Raw genomic sequence first — 20,230 nt, 5'->3', positions numbered from 1 at the left:
CCTGTTTTGTTTACTTTCTGGTGATGATGTTATCCTGCCATGCATACAGATCAATGACATGCAAAGAAAAAGAGGAAAGAAAATGAAAAGAAATACATTAGAGACCACTTCAACTGTTTAAAAGCCCAACTTTCCTTTCTATACAGCTAATGTTAATATCTAAATAGTTTAGTTTTGCCTTTTAGTCTTCTCTTGGACATTAATGACAGAAATATTACAATCTTTTGAGGGAAAACCATTAAGCAAGATATTAAATGTTTTTCTAACATCTTCTAAAAACTAATAATTTGGAGGCAGTTTGAAAATATTGAGATAAGAAAAACATTGTATAAATAAATCATTTTGGTCTGGTTTTTAAAATTGTGAGTAATTCAGAAGTATATATTGTATGACAAATTAAAACCACTTCTTGAGTCTGTTTAATGTGGCTTCACTATAACCACAATTTCAGTAACAGGATATAGATTTTCAAATTAAACTAATAAGATATTTAGAAACAAGTGTGTCTGTACCAAAAACACATTAAATAAAAAATTTAAGTATTGTCTACTAATGAGGCTTCAGGATAATTTTACATTCCAAGAAAGTGCCTAGGAATGTCCAAGTTCAAAAGTCCTTACAGGACAGTGGGAGCAACCACTGAGCAGATGATAACATGTATTTTTCCTCCATATTATATAATAGTAAAAGAGTAGATGTTAGTAATTTTTCTGCTTCTCTGACTAAATACTTGAAACAATCAATTTAATAGGGAGATAAGCCTGTTTTGATGACAGGTGTGAAACTTTAGTTGCATAAAAGATTTTACCTACCATTTTGGGACCAATGAGAAGGCAACACATGTGACAGAGAGTCTGCCATTGTGCAAAGTGTCAAAGTGTCGAATCCAGGAAGCAGTAAAAGACAGGGGAACCAGGCCTCTGGTATATCCTTAAAGAGCATGCTTTCACTAGTATCATTGCCTTCCATCTGCTCCCACATTTCAGATGCAATGCATCCTGGGAAAAAAGTTATTAGCATATAGGCCTTTAGGGAACATTGAAGATATGAACTGTGTCAGCATCCTTTTTAAGAGACAGAAGTCTGGCTAAGGTTAAACACTCACACCTTTCAAGTAAAGATAGTTATCTTTATTAATATTTTAGTACACCATTTAAAGAACTTAGACACAGTTGAAATCATAATGCATTAATATATTTTTCATATAAAAAAATTTTTCTCAAAAAATATTTTAAACCAAGACATTTCAAATTTAGGATTTTCTTAAAGAACTAATGACAAAAACATACTTTACATTCTGAGTAATACATTAAAAACCTCTTAATTATAACTACTGAAAGCTGATAGAAGGTCAATCCCTAAATAGTTTAAACCAGAGAATGCAAGAATTTGAAAAATTTAAGAAACAAATTGCTCTGTAGTATTGCTTGAGGTCAAGGATACTGATTCCCCCAGAATTTCTTTTGTTGTTGAGAATAGTTTTAGCTATCCTGGGTTTTTTGTTATTCCAGATGAATTTGAGAATTGCTTTTTCTAACTCTGTGAAGAACTGAGTTGGGATTTTGATGCGGATTGCATTGAATCTCTAGATCGCTTTTGGCAAGATGGCCATTTTAACTATATTAATCCTGCCGATCCACGAGCATGGCAGATTTTTCCATGTTTGTTTTTTCCATTTTGTTGTCTAATTGCTCTAGCTAGAACTTCAAGTACTATATTGAAAAGATATGGAGAAAGAAGATAGCCTTGTTTAGTCCCTGATTTTAGTGGGATTGCTTCAAGTTTCTCTCCATTTAGTTTGATGGTGGCTACCGGTTTGCTGTATATTGCTTTAACAATGTTTAGGTATGGGCCTTGAATTCCTGTTCTTTCCAAGACTTTTAGCATGAAAGGATGCTGAATTTTGTCAAATGCTTTTCTGCATCTAATGAGATGATCATATGGTTTTTTTTCTTTGAGTTTGTTTATGTACTGGATAACATTGATGGATTTCCTTATATTGAACCATGCCTGCATCCCTGGGGTGAAGCCTACTTGATCGTGGTGGATGATCATTTTGATGTGTTCTTGGATTCATTTGGCAAGAATTTTATTAAGTATTTTTCCATCAACATTCATAAGAGAAGTTGGCCTGAAGTTCTCTTTCTTTGACCAATGGAATAGAATTGAAGATCCAGAAATGAATCCACCCATCTATGGTCACTTGATCTTCGACAAAGGAGCTGAAAACATCCAGTGGAAAAAAGATACCCTTTTCAACAAATGGTGCTGGTTCAATTGGAGGTCAGCAAGCAGAAGAATGCGAATTGATCCATTCTTATCTCCATGTACTAAACTTCACTCCAAGTGGATCAAGGACCTCCATGTAAAACCAGACACACTGAAACTAATAGAAAAGAAACTGGGGAAGACCCTTGAGGACATCGGCACAGGGGAAAAGTTCCTGAACAGATCACCAATAGCTTATGCTCTAAGATCAAGAATTGACAAATGGGATCTCATAAAATTACAAAGTTTCTGTAAGGCAAAGGACACTGTTAAAAGGACAAAAGTGCAGCCATCAAATTGGGAAAGGATATTCAACATCCCTACATCTGATAGAGGGTTAATATCCAATATATACAAAGAACTCAAGAAGTTTGACCCCAGGGAACCAAATAACCCTATTAAAAATGGGCTACAGATCTATACAAAAAATTTTCATCTGAAGAAATTATGGCCAAGAGGCACCTTAAGAAGTGCTCAACATTAATCATTAGGGAAATGCAAATCAAAACAACCCTGAGATTTCACCTTACACCAGTCAGAATGGCTAAGGTCAAAAACTCAGGAGACAGCAGGTGTTGGCGAGGATGTGGAGAAAGAGGAACACTCCTTCACTGCTGGTGGGGCTGTAAGATGGTAAAACCACTTTGGAAATCAGTCTGGTGGTTCCTCAGAAAACTGGACATGACACTTCCGGAGGACCCTGCTATACCTGTCCTGGGCATATACCCAAAAGATTCCCTGGCATGCAATAAAGACACATGCTCCATTATGTTCATAGCAGTCTTATTTATAATAGTCAGAAGCTGAAAAGAACCCAGATGCCCCTCAAAGGAGGAATGGATACAGAAAATGTGGGATATTTACACAATGGAATACTACTCAGCAATTAGAAACAATGAATTCACAAAATTTTTAGGCAAATGGTTTGATCTGGAAAATATCATCCTAAGTGAGGTAACCCAATCACAAAAGAATACACATGGAATGCAATCTCTGATAAGTGGATATTAATTATCCCAGACGCCCTGAATACCCAAGACACAGATCACATAACAAATGACTCCCATGAGGATGTGTGGAGAGGGTCCCGACCCTGGAAAGGATTGATCTAGCATTGGGGGAAAATATAAGGAGAGAAAAAAAGGAGGGAGGTGATTGGAGAATGGATGGAGAGAAGAAGGTTTATGGGACATATGGGGAGGGGGAATCTGGGAAAGGGGAAATCATTTGGAATGTAAACAAAGAATATAGAAAATAAAAATATTAAAAAATAAATAAATAAAAAATAAAAAAGAAACATTTGTGATAAAATCAAAGATTTACATTGGAAAGATTTCTGATAAAATAGAGGAAGTATATAGAAACACATATTAAAATTGAAGATTATCATGAAAAATAATGAAGATAAAATGATAGACATACATTAGGGAAATGCAAATCAAAACAACCGTGAGATTTCATCTTACACCAGTCAGAATGGCTAAGATTAAAAATTCCGGAGATAGCAGGTGTTGGAGAGGGTGCGGAGAAAGAGGAACACTCCTCCACTGCTGGTGGGGTTGCAAATTGGTACAACCACTCTGGAAATCAGTCTGGCGGTTCCTCCGAAAACTGGGCACCTCACTTCCAGAAGATCCTGCTATACCACTCCTGGGCATATACCCAGAGGATTCCCCACCATGTAATAAGGATACATGCTCTACTATGTTCATAGCAGCCCTATTTATAATTGCCAGATGCTGGAAAGAACCCAGGTATCCCTCAACAGAAGAGTGGATGCAAAAAATGTGGTATATCTACACAATGGAGTACTATTCAGCCATTAGAAACAATGAATTCATGAAATTCTTAGGCAAATGGATGGACCTAGAGAACATCATACGAAGTGAGGTAACCCAGACTCAAAAGATGAATCATGGTATGCACTCACTAATAAGTGGATATTAACCTAGAAACCTGGATTACCCAAAACATAATCTACACATCAAATGAGGTACAAGAAGAAAGGAAGAGTGGCCCCTTGTTCTGGAAAGACTCAATGAAGCAGTATTCAGCAAAACCAGATCGGGGGAGTGGGAAGGGGTGGGTGGGAGGACAGGGCGAGAGAAGGGGGCTTACGGGACTTTTGGGGAGTGGGGGGGCTAGGAAAGGGGAAATCATTTGAAATGTAAATAAAAAATAAATTGAATAATAAAAAAATGATAGACATAAAAGAAATTACTAAATTAATTAAAAGGGGAATTACAAACATTTTCTGATATAATTGAAGATTTACATGAGAAAAAAAGAAATGTAAATAAAGGATATACCTAATAAAAAATGAAATAATAAAAAAGTACAAAAAAAAGAAACAAATTGTTATATTACAAAAATGTAAAAATATGAATCTGCCATAAAATATATTTTGCTGCACAATTCTCATTCCAGTCAGTATTAAGCTATTCACTTCAATAAAATAATAAAACTCTTATACAATCCCCTCTATGCATTTGCCTGCATAAACTTGTCATGCGATATGAGAGGAATTTTCAGAGATAGGTTTTTCAATTTAACCTGAAAAATAATTCATAGGATTGAAAGTGCTATTGTTGCCATTAATACCCTGCCCCACTGCTTAGAATGGCAGTGCTTATGACCTCACAGTTTCAGTCTTCACCTCCCTAATATTGAATCAGTTAGGTTTTATGCATTGGAAAGGACTATGCCATTTACAAGTTAATCTTAAAGCAATATCATCAAGACAGATAGTAGCTTCTATTTTACAGAATTGAAAGTATAGAGATAGTATGTAATTTACACAAGTCTCTACAATTATCAGAATGAATGAAATGCCAGTTTACAAACTCAGATATGTCTAGTGAGGACATCAGTACTTTTTCCTTGAATTTGTCCTGGTGTATAATAGTCCTGAAATGGCAAAAGGGTAGGCAAGCTCTCTGCATAATTTGACACAACCTCTCTTTAAAAATAAGTAATGAATGAACTCTACTGGAATTCCACTCAAGAAACATGATCTTTTTTGTTTTGCTTTTCTTTGTTACTCTTTCTTGATTTTTGACTCAAAAACACTATTTTTTCAGATTACTTTTTTCTGTTTGAAAACTCTATATATGCACATAAATCATTTTGATCCATTCCAACCCTATTCCCTCCTCTCCAAGTTCTGCCCTAACCCCTTCATTACTGTGATGACCCCCCTCCAATTTCATGTTAGGTCCTTGCCCTCAATGCTGAGCCCACTTAGGGCCTTCAACAAGTAAATGAGTCTAGGACAATCTAATGAAACTTGAATAGATTCCCAGGGATCCCAGTCCTGAAGAAGACCGTCTTTCCCTCACCCAGTAGCCAACTCTTTTAATTAGGACTTCATAAGTACATTCTCCATCCATGCTGAGACAAATTTAGTGTTCTCCATATTACTCATGCAGTTATATAAATACACCTATATATTTAAGGATATTGAGTATTTTGAATTCAAAATATTTTATATAAAGCTCATTCACAACATGTGAATATAACAACTTGAAGCAAATAATAATAGCTTGATAATTTTTTGTATGTAAATCCCCATGGAGGATATCAGAAAAAGATTTTAAGTACACATACTACCAGATTTTTGGAATGTTCATTTTGGAAAAGATTGTATAAATTTTAAAGTAAAAAGCAAAGTCAAAAAGAAGAAATACTCCAGAGCAAAAATGAATTTTGGCTTACTGCTATTGCTTTGCTGTGTTGAACTCAGAGTCACTCTTAATTAAAATGATTTAGATTAGTAGTAGCCAACCTTCCTAATGTTGTGATACTTTAATACAGTTCCTTATATTGTGATGACCCCCAACCATAACATTATTTATGTTGATATTTCATAACTATAATTTTGTAACTGTTATGAATTGTAATGTAAGTGTTGGCATTTCCCAATCTTCTTTTGGGGTTTGCAATCTACAAGTGGAAAGCCAATGACTTAGATAGATTGAAGGTGTTGAGAGAAGAAACATGTCTAGATATGTCTATATAAATACATTCAGGGTTACAGATATTATCTTATAAATGAAAGCCATTCATCATATATTTTTAAAAAGGTGGATACTATAAGATCTCATCGAGTAAATTTTAGCAAATATAGAAGAGATCAGTGCCCTAATTCTTTCACAGAAGCACAATAAAATCCCTCCAGCTAAGACTTTATTATTCTATCCATGTCTTCAATTTGCTGATAGGAGTCACCTATAATAGGTGACTCCTATAATAGGCTAATCTCATTAACCAAATTTAATGTTATCTCATTTAGAAATACCTTGAAAGGCGCAGTCAGAATAATTATGTACCACATGCATATGCGTCATGCACCAGACAGTCTGAAGCAGCAAGGTAGCCACCATGGAATTCATCAATACAGATTCATCAATATGTGTTTCTTCATTGAATACATTCTGCATTCTTGATTTTGTGTTGGAGTGAGAAAGCATACAAACATAACATAGCAATACTAGAGCTATTCAGAGAGCTGATATAATGTGGTTCTTAGACTGATCACTGTCAAAGTTCTGAGGCTTGGTTTAAAATCACAATTTCTGTGTGCCAACCTACAGCTTTAGAACTGAAAAGTTGAGAAGTGATTTACTAATCTGAGAACAGATTTACTAATCTGTTCCAATCTTCTACTCTAAAGTTCCCAAAACAGGGTACTTTATAAAGAAAGGTTTATTTTGCCTCATGGTTCTGGAAGTGAGAGATCTATAAGCTCCTCCTGGTGATAGTTTTCTTGATCCTAGAATTCTAAAGCACAAACATAAGGCAGGAAAGAGAGAATACACATGCATTTCTTCTCTACTTCCCATAAAGCTTGCAGGATCCTCTTAGGTGATCTCCTTCTAGTGGCCGCATCTAATCCTACACTTACCATTTGAGTTGTATCAGTCTTCTGCTGTCTTTCAATACTGTTTGCATGCAGCTTCAGCAACTAAACCCCAACATGAATTTACAGAAAATGGAAGGGACATGGACACTTTAAATTGTGTCATGAATACTGATTAATCTGCACTATTGTATATACAAACAGCATCTATAAAATAAGATAATCTATGTCTTTGATGACACAGTAAATGGGTAAATAACTCTGCTTAAACTGAATTCAGGAACATGACTCAAAAACCTTTGTAGAAAAGGTTTGGAAAAGAGCACCTACTACATAATTCAGTGGTGATTCTTCAATAATTAAAATGAACTAAAGCCCAACTTATAATCCCTAGGTAAAACCATGGCAAGCACCGAAGTCAAATTTTACCACTGCCTCTTTTTAAAACTTGTATAGTTTCATATTGATACTTAAATATGGAACTTGTTTGTATTAAAAATTTAATGCTACATATGGCATGAAAATGATATTAATGATATTAATGATATTGTGATGCTATTAATAAGATAATATCATATGTTCAAAATATAAAAATATCAATGCTCATAATAAATTTGTTGAAGAAAGCACATTGATATAAAATTTAACAAATGCTACAAATAGTGAATGAAGAACTGACATGGTGATGCCCAAAAGGTGCTAAATAAAAAAAATCAAAAATTTGAGCTATAATTAAATGAATGGATATAAATATATCTTAATTTTGTGTCCACCAATGTGTGTCCACATTGTCTGAATGATGTTAAATAAGCACCTGCTTCATTTGGGAGAAGAATAACACCAAATGCTAATTTCATCTGAACTGAACTCAGGTAACATTCTAAGCCCAAGGTCAGGGATCAAATCAGTAGCATTTATGTGTGTGCAAGATTAAAGTGCAGTGTTTTAATTGTATAAAAGATCCAGATACAAGTGCCTGCATTACTGTATCTGCTTGTGTTAGGAGAATGAGATTTTTCCACAAGTGATCTCACCGCATCAGTAATTTCTGAAAGCAAATCACTGAGCAAAGCTAAAAGAATTGGGAAAAATGATTGTCACGGCTATTTCTCCACAAAACTCTGAAAAACAGAATCACCCTCCCGAATGACATCCAGCAAGTTATTTATTATTCTGCCCATTCTGTCCAGCTTTAAGATCTTGTTTCTTGAATTCAGAGATAAAATTGGAAGTCACAGACCTGTAGGAGTTGCTGAACACTGCTCTCAATTTCAAAGGAAGCTGTATTAATTAATCCCTTGGATGCACATAGAAAATTATGTAAATTACATCATACATTAGTTTTAAAAACAAACAAAAGATAATAACACAATTTACAAAGCAAAGATAAGCTTTGTCTCATTTTGAATATGTAGTTAGTGAAGAGAAGAAAAAATTGGAGTCCTGCTAAGATTAAAATAGTGTTTTGATCTTTAAGTTCATGATATATATGATTACTGACATGTTCAGAACATCAGTAACCACATCACATTGATAATCCCCTTCTTACTGATTCTGTCTCAAAATCCAAATTAATTTCCCATTAAACAAATAGTAACTCAAAGTTGAAGGATTATTTTTAAGAGTTTTAGGAGGATGAATAATTTTAAAGTACACATCATGACAGAAGAATGAGAAGCTAAGCTAGAAAATAGTATAAGTGTATATATGTGTTTGTGAGTGTGTGTGTGTGTGTGTGTGTGTGTGTGTGTGTGTGTGTGTGTGTGAAGAAACTTAGAGAGAAAGAGAGAAAGACAGAGACAGACAGAGGCAGATGGAGATAATTTTTTTTTCTGAGACAGGGTTTCCCTGCGTAGCCCCGGCTTTCCTGGAACTCATTCTGTAGACCAGACTTAGAAATCCACCTGCCTCTGCATCCCAAGTGCTGGGATTAAAGGTGTGTGCCACCACCACCTGGCAAATAATTATTTTGTATAGTGTATTGTATAGAAGAGGAGAAATATTGTTCAACTACAGAAGTATCTTTATCTCTCTGATTCTATAGCATTTCATCAACAGTGTCATCATTAAAATTCTAGCTACTATAGTACTGAAGGACATAGGATCTAGCATGTCTCCCCTGAGCATCTTGCTCTAGGCAGAAAATGTTTTACAAAAGTTTTGACATAGTTAGTGTAAGTTATGTCCCTACTGCTCTTTGGTCTTGCATCTGCCCTTAAGAATACAAGATATCAAGGTTTACAAATTATTTTATGAACATAGAATTATTTTACTCTCAACTTCTATTTCAGGTTACTTCAAATGTATCCACCTAAATGATCTAATCTCTTACTGAACCTGTATGCTGTAGTATATTCAAACAGAAGAAGTCAGTACTTTTAGCACACCAGTTTATGTCTATTAAAGTGGCTATAAAAGCTTCAACTGTACAAAACCACAAATTCAAATAACTAATTAAAAAAACTAAATCTGTAATTACCTTTAAAAGTTTTATTGGTCAAAACATTAAAAAGTCTCTTAATCCTGAATAAATGTGCATAGAGAAATAAAAATTGTAAAATGAATTCTTATTGATAACATTATTATTTTAACCTAAACTTTTGAGAATGTACATGTCATATTTAAAAAAAAAAAAACATCATTTATTGGCCCTACCAGCAGCTGACTAAGACAGATGCAGATACTTATATCCAGCCATTAGACTGAAGTTTAGAACCCCTATGGAAGAATTATGAGAAAGAATGAAGGAGCTGAAGGGGATAACAAACCCATAGGAAGACCAAGATTTTCAACTAACTAGGAACCCTAGAAACTAAGCCATCAATTGAAATGCAGACAAGGCCTAGTCAGAGGCCTCCAGTATATACATAACAGAGGACTACCTTGTCCATCATCAGTAGGAAAGGATGTGCCTAATCCTGTAGAAACTTGAGTCATCAGAGAAAGGGGATGCCTGAGGGGATTGGTAGCACCTCCTCAGAGGCAAAGGTGAGGAAAAAATGTGAGAAAATATGGGAGAGGGATTCAAGAGGCCAGGCAGTGTCTGAAATGTAAATAAATAAAATAATTAAAAATTAAAATAAATAAATAAATAGAAATCATTCTCTTCTTGCGTAAATCACGATGTGGATTTGGAATCTTTTGTAATTTAATCACTTGTGCAATCTTTTTTGGATAGTTGTTGATATTCATCATTTAACCCTTTGTATACTCAGTCTTGTAGAGAACCTGGGAGTTTTTATGTTGAAGCCTTTAGTCAATGCTGCTTCCTCTGGGGTCTCTCGACCCTCTTCTTCCACACCATTTCTCATGTCAAATGAACATTCACTAATTTTCTGTGGCCAATTTGTTTAAGTGTCAAGCTCTCCATTCCAACACTCAGCTTCTTAATCATGTCCATGCAGGATCCTTCTGAATTTCACTCTGAGTGTGACTTTTCATGTAGTTGTTGCATTTCAACCTGTGCAAGCCAGTCTCATTTTATGATTCCTTATTTTTACACAATGCAATGAGAATTCATCATTTGGAGACAAGTAATCAGTGCAGCTCCAGAGTCCAGTAAATAATAAGACAATATGCACTGAGCAGTAAGTGATAGACTTTGAAACAAGTAATGTGGATACTTACAAGATACGATTATGTGTCTGCTATTTATAAGATAGAGATGCTGAATGGAATATAGTTAGTTGCAATTAATGTAATTAGCAATAGCTAATATGTAGTGGGAACAAAATATTGGATTTGATAATGAAATTTAATATGATTTCACTATACCATAATTGTGGAAATTCATATACTTAGAAATATGCAAAGTAAGAGATATGCCTATTTATATATTCAAAAAGGTATTGCATACATTTTAAACATGTCAAACCCTGTGATGTTGATTGTACTTGTACTCTAAGCGTTGAGAAGTATTACAAGGTTGAAGCTGTCTAGGCTATATAATAGGCTCGTGGCCAGTATGGGATATATTGTGTAACCCTCTCTTAAAAAACAAACAAATAGCAAGAAAGATACATTTTTTTTCAAAAACAATTGTGTACAAATTATCTCCAAAGTTAGTTTTGGTATTTGAGAAACAAAATCCCAAGATCTCATTGTATAATCCAAGCCTAGTTTTTATGTATTTCTTTGAAAATTATCATAGCATGTATGGGTAAACAGCAATCTTGAAACTTAAAGTATGTGACCAGAGCTACTATTACAGACAAACTTACCAATATCAAATAAAGATATTTTATGTAACCTAGAGCTAAGGAGTCTCTTCTTATTTAAAAAGATAGTAACAACCTTAAAACTTCAAAATCCCACTGGAAATATGATAAAATTTACTTCAGTAATAAAATGGAATTAGTGACCATTCATGCAAAGCCAACATATAATTCCCATTAAAATAATGAAATGCTACTTGTTAACATTAAAGTTTATCTCTCTCATATAGCTAAAGACACAGAAATAACAATTGCTTGATTTTCAGTAACACATTCCCAGCTCTTTCTAATGAATCAAGGAAACTAGAGAGTATTGATGAAAAGTCTGATAGGCTGCCAAAGAGGTCAGAGGACTAACAGTACATAAGTCTGTGATTTTCAACTGCACAGACAGCTCTGCTGTTAGTTCATTTCATTCTTCTATTCTCCTTCACTTCTAGCTCTTAAATATGTCTGGCTTATGGAGAAGTTACATGCCAACTGAGCGTGAGAAATACATACTAATAAAATTATAATATCTGAGCTATATAGTGATGAGATACCATGGGACATGCACATCTGAAATTTTGGAATTTGGAAAATATTGAACTTAGGAAGCAAATCTAATATTTATGGACTTGGCTAAGGGAATTGGGTGAATGGATTATTGATAGTATAATACTGTTGCTCTATGTTTATTCATACAAAGATGAAAACTAACAATAATAATTAAATATTATACCTGTAATGTCAATGAAAGTAGTCTATTGAATAATGTACTTGATAATGAGTAAGATAGATTATTAATAATGGGACACTACCAACAACACATTCAAAATAATATGATTTTAGTACTGATAGTATCCTTTAGTTAAATTCAGGGACAATCATTAAAAAAATAGATGTTATTTTGAAAACTACCAGCTCTGTAGCTCCCTCTAGAAACAATAAGATTTCAGATACTGCTTCCAGTGTCCCTTCCTCTGGAGAATAGATCGGAAGTACTATGAAAATGGCCATGGAGAAAGAGAGACGCTAAATAGACTTTTCACAAGAAAAGCTGATGTGCCCTGGTTCTTTCCCCCTAAAGCTGTGGTCAGTCATAGACTTGAAGGTAGAGAAACTACTAAAGAAAGCAGCAGCTGTCTAGGAGTGGGTGATGGCAACAGTTGCCATCTTCTTGGTGCTGTGAAAGGTGTAAGGCTGAACTAACTTTCGTACAAAATTGATCTGTGAACAATTCAGAAGAATGGTATATTTTGGACTGATTTGGAATACCCACAAGTATGTCAGGGGAGGACCACACATGTACAGTATTTTCCAGTATGGTGGACCTCTGTGGGTAACTTAAACATAAGGTTGAACTCACACACTCACATGGTAGTATTTCACCATTAATCTTATTCATTTTTATTCTTCCTTCTCTGCTTCCACAGAGTATCATGTACACCTTAACAACTGTGGAGCACAAAAAAAATGACTGTGCTTGTCTCTGCTCTTGATTACTGTGTAAGTGTTCTTGTTGCTATTTGGTTTTTATAAGCATTTCATTTTGCCTATTTGTATTGCTTAACTGCTAAAATAATTTTTTCAGACATTGTGACAGACATAACCCCACAATCATGTTTCTGGGATATTACCCATATGAGTTGAAACCTCATGTCCATTCTAATATGTTAGCCCAGATATTTATAGCTTTTTTTATTACATAATTGTCAAAACTGTGAAACAAGAAAACTGTCTGCTATGACCTAAATTTATTTGGTCCTTCCAAAATTTATAATGAAATGTAAGAAAGCAAATAAATGCACAAGTATATTATGAAGCAGAACCCTCATAAATGCTTCTGAAAGGAGTCAAATGACCAGATCTAAAATAAAATAAATAGCATTATACAAACTCAGTAAGTTATATTTAGAAATATATAGTATGTGCATATACGTTTATTCATGTAATAACAAGTAGAAAGCAAAAGAAGCCATGAATTTAAAGGAGAATGATCAGGGGTTTATTTGAAGGTTTGGAAGGAAGAGAGGAGAGGGAGAAATGTAATTGAATTATAATCTCAAAAGCAGAAAAAATTATAAGACCCAAGTAGGACCTAAATGCCTGAAAAGTCATAGCATTCTTCAGTGAGATATATATGAGCTATTACCAATTGCTGGAAAGAGAAGGATCTCTATTGCTCTATTGTAATGGGGCTGCAGTGATGTGGCATTTTGGAGCTACAACTTATATTCCTGTCAGTAACACCAATGGGTAAACTCATTGTGTTTAAATGTAAATATATATATATATATATATATATATATATATATATATATATATATATATATATATATGTGTGTGTGTGTGTGTGTGTGTGTGTGTGTGTGTGTGTGTGTGTGCTTATGTGTGTATGTATATATTGATATAGATATAGATAGAGAGATAATGGACAGAAATAGAGATAGATAGAGATAGATGTGGAGAATATTTTACCCTACAGGATTATATATATATATATATATATATATATATACATGTATATATATATATATATATATGTATATATATATATATATCTTCAGTTCAGTGTTCTTATGAGATTCATGAGAATGTGAATGAGATGTTTCTTTTTCCATGTTTCTCTTTTTTCTTTTCTTTTGCCCTCTCTGTACTTCTGTTTTATGTTTACTTTGTCCAGCACGATGTGTTTTCTTGTTATATTTCATTTTATTCATTTTACTATCATTCTTAAAAAGAAAAATAAAATAATTTCATCTTTATAATGAGAAACTTGCCATCACCAGACACTGACTTGGCCAATAATTTGATGTTTAACTTATTCTCCAAAAGCAAAACACAGCATGCATTCTAGTATACACATTTCAGGATATCATATTTTGAAACAGGAGCTCAAATAAGCCAAGACAATGAGCATTAGTAGGTAACTGAAGTAATTCATACATCATGTGTAGTAAGAAAGTATTCATTGCTACAAAGAAATAAACAAAAGGTATGAAAGGACATGGAGAAAGCAAGTGGGTGTGGCAGAGGGGATGAAGTTTGCTGAATGTGAACCATTAGAGCTTGTCCAAGAATTCGGCTCTAGGACAAGAGCACTGCAATATAAGACAAAAGCATCTTAAAAGGGTTTTATAATACATTTTCTCCTGCAGACATTGTTGTGATCATAAAAAGAGGAATAGGTATAAGAATCTGTTCTATGGCAGTGTGTTTAGGTGTGAGGGAAGAAGGTGCCTCAGTGGGCCTATGGTGAGGCATCCCTTCCCCTCGAGGGACCACAAACACACCCCACACAATGGTACAGTATAGCATAGAGTTTATTCAGGGCATGGAGAGAAGAGTTAAGAGGGTAGTAGAGGCAGAGAAAGGCAGAGAGAGGGAGAGAGTAGAGAAATAGAGACTGGCCATGACCACGAGGAGGAGAGAGGGGGTAGGGAAGGAGGAAGGGAAGAACCCAAGAGGGTAAGAAAGAACAAGAGAACAAGAGGATAAAAGAGAGAAAGAGAGGAGGGGCAAGAATCCCCTTTTATAGTGGGCCAGACCTACCTGGTTGTTGCCAGGGGGAGGGGTATACCTGGCTTAAACAAAATCCTAAGAAACATCAGATGAGGTTGTGATTATTCAACTGTTTATTGGTTATAAAGTTGGCTTCAGGTACTTCCACTTTCCTATGTCTCCTCAACTCCCTAATCTGACTTAATTATTTTATATTATTTTTTAAATTATAATATAATTGCATTATTTCCCTGACCCTTTTCTTCTTCCAACTCTTCTATGTACTCCCCATTCTTTCTCTTGAATTCATGGCTTCTGTTTTCATTAGTTATTATTATATAAAAAAACATACATACATGTTCTTCAAAATACATAAATATGCTTAGTTCACATAATGCAACCTGAATGTACATGATTTCAAGAGGATCACTTCATATTGGATAACCAATTGGGGAGTGATTCACTAGGAAAGACCTTTTCTCATGATCTCAGTCCTCCACGGTAGAGTTGAAGGATAGTATGATTTCTTCTTTCCATGTTAGCATGTCTATCACTATTGTCATTGTTCAGGTCTTTTTTTTTTTTTTAATTTTTTTTATTCGATATAATTTATTTACATTTCAAATGATTTCCCCTTTTCTAGCCCCCCCCACTCCCCGAAAGTCCCGTAAGCCCCCTTCTCTTCCCCTGTCCTCCCACCCACCCCTTCCCACTTCCCCGTTCTGGTTTTGCTGAATACTGTTTCACTGAGTCTTTCCAGAACCAGGAGCCACTCCTCCTTTCTTCTTGTGCCTCATTTGATGTGTGGATTATGTTTTGGGTATTCCAGTTTTCTAGATTAATATCCACTTATTAGTGAGTGCATACCATGATTCACCTTTTGAGTCTGGGTTACCTCACTGAGTATGATATTCTCTAGCTCCATCCATTTGCCTAAGAATTTCATGAATTCGTTGTTTCTAATGGCTGAATAGTACTCCATTGTGTAGATATACCACATTTTTTGCATCCTCTCTTCTGTTGAGGGATACCTGGGTTCTTTCCAACATCTGGCAATTATAAATAGGGCTGCTATGAACATAGTAGAACATGTATCCTTATTACATGGTGGGGAGTCTTCTGGGTATATGCCCAGGAGTGGTATAGCAGGATCTTCTGGAAGTGAGGTGCCCAGTTTTCGGAGGAACCGCCAGACTGATTTCCAGAGTGGTTGTACCAATTTGCAACCCCACCAGCAGTGGAGGAGTGTTCCTCTTTCTCCACACCCTCTCCAACACCTGCTGTCTCCTGAATTTTTAATCTTAGCCATTCTGACTGGTGTAAGATGAAATCTTAGTGTTGTTTTGATTTGCATTTCCCTAATGACTAATGAAGTTGAGCATTTTTTAAGATGCTTCTCCGCCATCCGAAGTTCTTCAGGTGAGAATTCTTTGTTTAACTCTATACCCCATTTTTTAATAGGGTTGTTTGGTTTTCTGGAGTCTAACTTCTTGAGTTCTTTATATATATTGGATATTAGCCCTCTATCTGATGTAGGATTGGTGAAGATCTTTTCCCAATTTGTTGGTTGCCGATCTGTCCTCTTGATGGTGTCCTTTGCCTTACAGAAACTCTGTAACCTTATGAGGTCCCATTTGTCAATTCTTGCTCTTAGAGCATACGCTATTGGTGTTCTGTTCAGAAACTTTCTCCCTGTACCGATGTCCTCAAGGGTCTTCCCCAGTTTCTTTTCTATTAGCTTCAGAGTGTCTGGCTTTATGTGGAGGTCCTTGATCCATTTGGAGTTGAGCTTAGTACAAGGAGACAAGGATGGATCAATTCGCATTCTTCTGCATGCTGACCTCCAGTTGAACCAGCACCATTTGTTGAAAAGGCTATCTTTTTTCCATTGGATGTTTTCAGCCTCTTTGTCGAGGATCAAGTGGCCATAGGTGTGTGGGTTCATTTCTGGATCTTCAATCCTGTTCCATTGATCCTCCTGTCTGTCACTGTACCAATACCATGCAGTTTTTAACACTATTGCTCTGTAGTATTGCTTGAGGTCAGGGATACTGATTCCCCCAGATTTCCTTTTGTTGCTGAGAATAGTTTTAGCTATCCTGGGTTTTTTGTTGTTCCAGATGAATTTGATAATTGCTCTTTCTAACTCTGTGAAGAATTGAGTTGGGATTTTGATGGGTATTGCATTGAATCTGTATAGTGCTTTAGGCAAAATGGCCATTTTAACTATATTGATTCTACCGATCCATGAGCATGGGAGGTTTTCCCATTTTTTGAGGTCTTCTTCCATTTCCTTCTTCATAGTCTTGAAGTTCTTGTCATACAGATCTTTCACATGTTTGGTAAGAGTCACCCCAAGATACTTTATACTGTTTGAGGCTATTGTGAAGGGGGTCATTTCCCTAATTTCTTTCTCAGCCTGCTTATCCTTTGAGTATAGGAAGGCCACTGATTTGCTTGAGTTGATTTTATAACCTGCCACTTTGCTGAAGTTGTTTATCAGCTGTAGGAGCTCTCTAGTGGAGTTCTTTGAGTCACTTAGGTAAACTTTATTAAAACTAAAAGCACACATTGCACCTAACACAATAATTGTGGGTGACTTCAACACTGCACTTTCCTCAATGGACCGATCAGGAAAACAGAAACTAAACAGGGACACAATGAAACTAATTGAAGCTTTGGACCAATTAGATTTAACAGATATATATAGAACATTCTATCCTAAAACAAAAGAATATACCTTTTTCTCAGCACCTCATGGTACCTTCTCCAAAATCGACCATATAATTGGTCACAAGACAGACCTCAACAAATATAAGAAGATAGAACTAATCCCATGCCTCCTATCTGATCACTATGGAGTAAAAGTGGTCTTCAATAGCAACAGAAACAACAGAAAACCCACATACACGTGGAAACTTAACAATACTCTACTCAATGATACCTTGGTCAAGGAAGAAATAAAGAAAGAAATTAAAGACTTTTTAGAACACAATGAAAATGAAAACACAACATACCCAAATCTATGGGAGACAATGAAAGCAGTGCTAAGAGGAAAACTCATAGCCCTGAGTGCCTCCAAAAAGAAAATGGAGAGAGCATACATTACCAGCTTAATGACACACCTGAAAGCCCTAGAACAAAAAGAAGCTACTTCGCCCAGGAGGAGTAGAAGGCAGGAAATCATCAAACTCATGGCCGAAATCAATCAAGTAGAAACAAAGAGAACCATACAAAAAATCAACAAAACCAGGAGCTGGTTCTTTGAGAAAATCAACAAGATAGATAAACCCTTAGCCAGACTGACCAAAGGGCACAGAGAAAGTATCCAAATTAACAAACTTAGAAATGAAAAGGGAGATATAACAACAGAAACTGAGGAAATCCAAAAAATCATCAGATCCTACTACAAGAGCCTGTACTCAACACAACTGGAGTATCTGGAGGAAATGGACAATTTCCTTGACAGATACCAAATACCAAAATTAAATCAGGACCAACTAGACCATCTAAACAGTCCCATAATGCCTAAAGAAATAGAAGGAGTCATAGAAAGTCTTCCAACCAAAAAAAGCACAGGACCAGATGGCTTCAGTGCAGAATTCTACCAGACCTTCAAAGAAGAGTTAACACCAATACTCTTCAAACTATTCCACAAAATAGAAACAGAAGGAACACTACCCAATTCCTTCTATGAAGCCACAATTACGCTGATACCAAAGCCACACAAAGATCCAACAAAGAAAGAGAACTTCAGACCAATTTCCCTTATGAACATCAATGCAAAAATACTCAATAAAATTCTTGCCAACCGAATCCAAGAACACATCAAAACGATCATCCACCATGATCAAGTAGGCTTTATCCCGGGAATGCAGGGTTGGTTCAATATACGGAAATCCATCAATACAATCCACTACATAAACAATCTCAAAGAACAAAACCACATGGTCATTTCATTGGATGCTGAAAAAGCATTTGACAAAATTCAGCATCCCTTCATGCTTAAAGTCTTGGAGAGAACAGGAATTCAAGGCCCATACCTAAACATAGTAAAAGCAATATACAGCAAACCGGTAGCCAGCATCAAACTAAATGGAGAGAAACTTGAAGTAATCCCACTGAAATCAGGGACCAGACAAGGCTGCCCCCTTTCTCCTTATCTTTTCAATATTGTACTTGAGGTACTAGCTCGGGCAATTCGACAACATAAGGAGGTCAAAGGGATACAAATTGGAAAGGAAGAAGTCAAACTATCATTATTTGCAGACGACATGATCGTCTACCTAAGTGACCCATTTTTCAGGTCTTATTTAATAATCAATCCTTATTAGATTCCATGAGCATAACTTCTCTAAAATTTCTAGGAGACACAATCTTACCTCATTCTTCTGGTTCTTCTGGTTTGTTTAGTATTTTCACTTCCTCTTTTACAATGACCTCTGAACATCAGTTATAGGATTCTGTTTTTTTATATATATATAAGTGTATATATATAGTGTATATACATACTTTGCAAGTATCTATATGTATATATATGTGTGTATATGTGTGTGAAAGTGTATGTATGTGATGTATAAGTATATGATGCACATGTATATGATGTGTATGTATATGTATGTTTATCTATGTTACATACATTTACATGTGCACATAAGTACACACATATGCATATATATATATATATATATATATATATATATATATATATATATATAAATTTGGGACTGGAACCCACACAGTTCCTTGTATGTTTACCAGTTGTGACATTGTGATATTTCTTTAATGAGGGAAGATAACTATTCTTATTCATGTATAATACAAAAGTATAAGTGAGAGAGATAGAGGGGGATGGGGAGGGAAAGGAAGAGGGAGCAAGACAGGGAGGGGGAGGAGGGAGGTGGTGGGGAGAGAGGCAAATGGAGAGGGGAGAGGGAGAAAGGGAGTGGGCAGAAGGGGAGAGGGAATGATATAAAATTGTAAAAACTATTAAAGGAAGTCCTTGGACATTTAGGGGAAAAACTTGAGACACACTCACAGCAACCTTGATTTTCAATGTTATTTGCTTTAATTAGACCACATAAAGAATGTGATGAAAGTTTAAATAACACTAAAAACATACTTTTTATGTTTTGTTAAAGGACATACAAATTAAAGCAGCTGAGACATAGTATTCAATCCAAAATTTACCTCTTTTTTCTAAACTCAAAACCAATTTTCTCTATGTTTAGATAGATTTCTTAATTACATTTTTCTCTCTTTTAATCTCAGCAATTTGTAGTCTTTATTTTAAGAGATAAAGGCAGAGATAAAAAAGAAATACGAATGATAGAATAAAAACAAAATTGTAAAGTAAATATGGGATATTTGGCCAGAGGCAAATTTGAGAAAGTTTTAACAGTTACTG

This window comes from Apodemus sylvaticus, chromosome 6 (assembly GCF_947179515.1).
Source record: "Apodemus sylvaticus chromosome 6, mApoSyl1.1, whole genome shotgun sequence".
Lineage (NCBI taxonomy): Eukaryota > Metazoa > Chordata > Mammalia > Rodentia > Muridae > Apodemus > Apodemus sylvaticus.
Note: the sequence above shows the minus strand (reverse complement) of the source record.